Source organism: Melozone crissalis, unplaced genomic scaffold, assembly GCF_028551555.1.
Source record: "Melozone crissalis strain CALT ecotype California unplaced genomic scaffold, PUWL_Pcris_2 ptg000057l_1, whole genome shotgun sequence".
Taxonomy (NCBI): Eukaryota; Metazoa; Chordata; class Aves; order Passeriformes; family Passerellidae; genus Melozone; species Melozone crissalis.
This window is the reverse complement of record NW_026535835.1, coordinates 11,646,475-11,652,703: the sequence shown is the minus strand read 5'-3', so window position 1 is coordinate 11,652,703 and position 6,229 is coordinate 11,646,475.

Genomic DNA, 6,229 nt, shown 5'->3' with positions numbered 1-6,229 from the left:
TTCAGCAGTGTTTGAGCAGCTCTGTGCCTCTCTGCCCCCCAGCCCTGCTGAGCCTGAAGAGCTGTTCCCTATTCCCTTGGTGCTGCTGTGCTGGCACTTACTGCCCACGGGGACAAGGGCAGCGTCCTCCCGGGTTCTGCTCTGGCAACTGGCGAGAAAATAGCAACTCCAAATTCACTGGTGCACCTGTGTTCCCATTTTCAGTCCTCCAGAATCTCTGACCATAAAGATGGTGGGTAAATGAGGCTGTGTTGTGTTCTGTAATTGTTTTTGAAGAGTTTAAAAAACTCATGATGCTCACGAGGCTGCTGACAGAGCGAAGGATAATGTGAGTAAAAGGAAACAAATGTATTCAAAGGCTTCAGTTTCTTTTACTGCAATGAGGAACCCATTTCTGTGCCAGTTCTGGTAAGTGATGAGCCGTTGATAGGTGATTGCAGTAACCCCAAAACACTGCCAAAATCACTTTTGCAGCTAGTTCCAGTAGGATCTTGAGTCAATAACTTCTCCTGGATACTCCACAGTTAGGAGTTGAGTGAAGATAACAGTTCAAATGTTGTGTGCGGGCAACTCTTGATTAAGGTAGTGAGGGTTTCGCTGGAAGGGCAAGACAAACATTAGAACAAGGAAAGACTTGAAGTGGGAGACTTCTGATTAATAGAGTGATATCATGCTTTACATTCTTGAAGTATAGAGAATTAATAATTTAAATCCCTTCACAGACTTACCATCATCCAGTCTAAGGCCAGAACCAACACTGATGCTATACTTTCTGTTTTGTGTATTCACAGCCTTGGAAACGTAAAGCTGAAATTATGTGTGAATAATCTGTACATTACAAATATGAAAGCAACATGGCAAAAGATTGAGCAGTAGCAGTAGGTTGGTCAATGTATTTTTAGTGTTTAAGTCCACAGAGAAATGGTAAAGACTACTTTGGTTATAACCAGTCTTGGAGCCTCATGCAGAAGCTTCCTGTGTAGTGCAAATCTTTCCCTTTTATTTATTTTTGTAATTCATTTATTCATTTCAGGTTTTGGTACGGATGAGATTGTAAATTCCTGGTTTATGTAATATCCAGGACAGCATTCCACCCTTTATGTAGCCAGAGACAAATACACTTCTGATCACATTCTTGTGTCAGAAGTGTTACTGATTTCCATTCACACTCACCACCAAAGTCATTTGAGCCTGGTGGGTACTGAATAGAATATTTACAACCCAGGCCAGGCCTTGCTTAGCACCATTTGTCAGTAATGGAATATTCTTTAAATCATTCTTTAGCACTTTGTAAACTTCCTCACATGGTGGTGGGTTATGTCACAGGCATTGCTTTTTGTTTAGGGGCACTTGAGCATGAGGACTTGATGCTAAACAAAAATCTCTCCCCCGTGGTGTTTGGCTTATTTTCAAATGTCATAAGGAAGTAATCTTTACTGTGATGCTGTAAAGAAGAGGAATGCACGCTGTTTCTGGGAGAGACAAGTAATATTCTCTCATATCTTTTTTAGAGGAAAGTTTCTTATTTGTAAAAGCTTTTAACATGGCATTATAAATTGTGCCTTCATATAAAGTTTTGATAAGCTGCAAACTGAACAGGCAACAGATCTTTGAGTCTTAAATACTCAATATCATAATATCTATTCATTGTGAGAGTCCCTGACCTTAAACTGTAAGAGTGAGTCGTTAGAGCTTTATGCTCCACAGTGTCATGTCCCTCAGTGTCACCCCAAAGACAGAGATGGTTTGGGGTGAGCAGTGTCTTGGCCAGAGCAGTCTAAAGCAGGTCCCTGACCCACAGCACTGCTGGACACACACCTGCACTGCCCACTTGGTCTCTCCCTTTCCTGCAGCATTGCCTGCTGCTCAGAGCTGATCTGCCTCTGCTGGAGCACGAGCCAGCTGGTGCATCTTTCAACTTTGTATTATTTGATTAATTTATCTTATACTTCTGTCAGGCCAAGTTTTATGAAATAGTGTTAACTGAAGTATACACCAGTCATCAAGTACTCCTTTCAGCTTGTGATTAAGCAGGGCAGACACATTAACTTTAAAAAAACCCTGTTCTTTGAGGACTATTTTCTGTTTTCCTCATAATTGTGTTTGATATTTTAAATAGGTTTTTAAAAGTTTAGAAGCAGAGGGAGGCATCTGTGACTTGCACCTTAGAGCTTAACAGTGTTTGTGTTTGTCTCTGGGGAGAGGTCCCTGGCATTGCTCACTGCACTTGTAGGGTCTGAGGAGGAAAGTTCTGGGACTGCTGTTTGCTGCCCTCACCTGTGGACACTGATCTTACCCCTTCCGTAGCTCTCAACCTGGGTGACTTTTCCCCCAGAAGAATCTGCCTTCATATTCTGCATGAATCCATTCTGAAAAGGATTCATTTGATTTTTGTTTATTTAATCAGCAGCTTCTGAGCCAGCTTGGTTTGGGTGCTTCCAGAATCATTCAGGCAAAAGTCTTTCCAGCCCATGGAGTCCAAGCTGTGCCCAATCCCCACCTTGTGCCCAGCCCAGAGCACTGTGTGCCACATCCAGCCCTTCCTTGGACACCTCCAGGGATGGGCACTCCAGACCTCCCTGGGCAGCCCCTGCCAATGCTTGAAAACCCTTTCTGTGAAGAAACTCCTTCTGCTGTCCAACCTGAACCTCCCCTGGCACAGCTTGAGGCTATATCGCTACCCCATATAAAATATTTTCTTTCAACTGCAGCTGCACAACTTCACACTGAATGGCCTCATTACCTTTGGGCTTCCTTCTGCTGGGGTTCAGCACCATCTGTTTAAAAAACACTGCACTTAATATCTTTTTAGTGTTACACCTTATATTTTGCATCGTCTCTGGTATTCATTCTTGTTGAGAGGAGTTTAAAACTGCTGGTGTTTTGATTAATATTCTCCCCTTCTACAGAATGGATTTTGAGAGATGCAAAATTGACAATAAATTCTTGTGGCTGATGAGGTTGACTTACATTCTGCATTAAATAAAATCACACAAGATCTGGGATTTTCTCAGTCTTGCTTCAATTTCTTAGCAGTCATTTCATTTACAGAAAGTGGTCTGTGTCTCAACTAGTATGAAACAAGGAAAAAGGAAAACTGAAAACAAATGTCAAACAGAACTTAGTCTGGAAAATATTGTGTCATGATGGTGGGCAGAGGCAAAGGTTGTATATTTTGGAGCCACCTTCCTTATACTGAATCAATCTGGGGAGTGACTTTTCATGCTTAAAAATAGAGTATTTTGGTTTCCACAACTGCAACTGCAAGGGCTGCTTTCTCTTTCATTTTCTCTTTTTCCCTCCCATTTCTAGAGGTCACAGAAATGGTGTGTTAAACCACAGTTTACAGTACAGAATGCAGACACCTGTTGAGTCTTGGAACTTTCTCTCCCCCAAGAGCTCTGTTGAGTTTGTCCTTTTCCTATCTGGAAGTATCTCAGAGTACATTGCAGCTTTCTGGCCAAGATTTCAAAAGTAATTCTCAGATTGCCTTTAAGGTGCTTAACTCAGGAGACCTTTAAAAGGCACACAGCAGCTCTCAGACAGGTTGAGACTCAGGGGACAAACAGCAGGAAATTGCTTATTCTCCACTGGCATGGCTCTGAGGTGGGAGGTACTGACATGGTAATGATCATTTTACAACTGTTTCAGAAACATGGTTTAAAAATACTGAGATCTCTAAATCCTGCTCCCAACTGACAGAATAGAGCCTGCAGGATGTCACAGTGACACTATGCCAAGTCTGGTTATTTCTAATTGATTAAATGCAGTGAAAAGGCATCCAGGGTTTGTCATGAAATTTGAGATAGAGAGCCAGTCCCTGCACTCTAACTTCATTATCCTCATAAGCAAAGGTGCAGATTCTGTAGCTGGTAATTATACAAAGAATATACATAATATGAGTGGTATTTGGCATAAAAAGTAACTTGAATGCAATCCATGTCTGGTTGAGAGAGGAACAGAACCACAAACCCTTTGATGTAACAATGAAGCTTTGAAAGGAATAGATTGGGTACAGTACTGAACCCATAATCTGCTCACTTTATTGCACTATATGGGGAAGGCCTTATTTATTTACTACATAAAAAGTGTTTTCAATTTTATAAGTATCTGAAAGAAATCACAGTTCATAATTATGTAGCTTTGCTCCACAGAACTCTGGAACACTTGTAAGAACCTCTGGAATTCATAGGGACTGTCTGTTAAATGGGAGACACTAATCCTGCCTTCTTTCTCTATCAAATTCTGTCTTAGTCTGCACTAACAGAGGCAGTCTGGATATTGCTTATCAGGATGTTTACTTTCCATGCTGTTCTTGGGTTCTGAGCTGCAGCCACTGGAATCAAACGCAAAGGCTCCCATGTACACTCCATGGCTTCAGTAGTGTTCACCATCTTAAACCATTTTGCACTACCTAGAATACTCAGAGTGGCCTGTGCTCAATCATGGCTACCAGAATTAAAAGTGAAACAGTTTTGTTTATTCAGTTTTACAAAACATAGTGTCTGCAGTTACCTGGGTGGACAAGTTCAAGAGGTGGGTGTGATGCTGAAGGCAAATATATTCTCCATAAATCAGCTTGGAATCTGGGCCCAAAGGCATCACTTTATGTGAGGGGAAGGTAGAAAGAATTCTGAAGTTTTTTGTCCAGTAATTAGTTGCTTTCTTTTCCTATGCTTATATGCTCTTTTGGAAAAATAAATATTAAAATTCTGCTGCTGTCTTTAGTGCTGAAGAACTGCCTTCCTTTTTTCTTGTTTTCAACTTTATCACTGTTAAATCCAGCAGTCTGTTTAAAAATGAGCTGATGGTTTGATGGGCAGTGGTTTACACCCTGCTCATTTGTTTCTCTCACCAGTGGCCTGGGTCCTTCCTTCTCCATGGTGCACTCAATTTGCTGGTTAGTCAGGGATGGGGTGATGTGTCTCCTGCAGAATTATCATCCAGCTGGGTAAGAACTTATTACAAGACCCTACCAAAACCGTGCACAAGCTCTCATTTCTCACATCCTTTTCAAAAGGTGGCAGAGACTTGAGAAGTCACCTCTTCTGCAATGTCATTCTACCAAATCAAGACATTAACTGCGAGCATTTCTCTCTTCTGAATGTGGAGTCATCGCAGTCATCTGTCTTTCACACATGCAGCTTTGCTCTTCCATTAAAAACAAATGGGACTTCAAAAGCAAAAGCATGGGAGAAAATCGGGATCAGAGATGTTACGGTGAACAAGGACTTTGACGCTTCATGCAAGAACAGAAACTATTGGTCCTCAAAAACACCACTAGGAAGAGGAGAGGTGTGTTCTTTGGGAGAATTCTCAGATTGCAATTAAGTCTTCGCAGCTGGTACATGAGAAGAAAGAAGGAAATGTCATGGTGGTGTTCAGCTTGTACTGGTCAGAGAGGTCTCTTGAGCTGCCCAAGCCTAATGGACTGTGTTGTAAGTCATAGAAAATTCCCCTTTATTTTCCCTTCTGCCAGGTTTCACATGACTAAATCAAAAGTAATCATCATAAAAACAAGGTGATGCAAGAACATGGTTTTGACCAAAAAAGGTGCTATTTCTGTCCTGTAAATAATATACACATTCTACATCAGCTCCTCTTGCTTTGGAGGCTGTGGTCCAAATTCCCCTCACTGCAAGATTTGGGTGAAACATTTAGACTGAATGAAGTAATTGTTTTGCATCTTATCCTTTCAGAAATTAAGACAAAAATTGTTATGGCTAATAATAGCACCTGCTAATTAATCTGTAACAATCCTTTGATGTGTGTACTAGGACAGTTTATTGTAGATTAACCCCTGTGACTTAACCCACTCCATAAAGCCATCACTTTATAGAACCTGACCTTGTCAACACATACTCTTCCACATCTCTTTTTTATATTTTCAGTAAGTGACTTTCAAACTCCCAAGTGGCGTCTCCCATTCCAAATGTAGCTTCAAAGACCATCCTCTCTGTCACTGTGGCCAACAATGAGTTGTCTCAGTCAGCAGCATGTTTGTTCACTGAGTGAAAGCTAAGCTCAATGGTATGTCCCTAGCCTGGAATTCCTATAAAAGGAGAGAAGGAAAAGCAGCACCATTGGAGTATCTGCATCCTTCACTGGTGAGCTACTGAGTCCACTTTGGGCCTCCAGTGCACAGAGTGAGCTCAGTGGAGGTGTTTGGGGCTGGAACACGGTGCTGCCTCATGAAGAGAGGCTGGAGGAGCAGGGCTTGTTCAGCCAG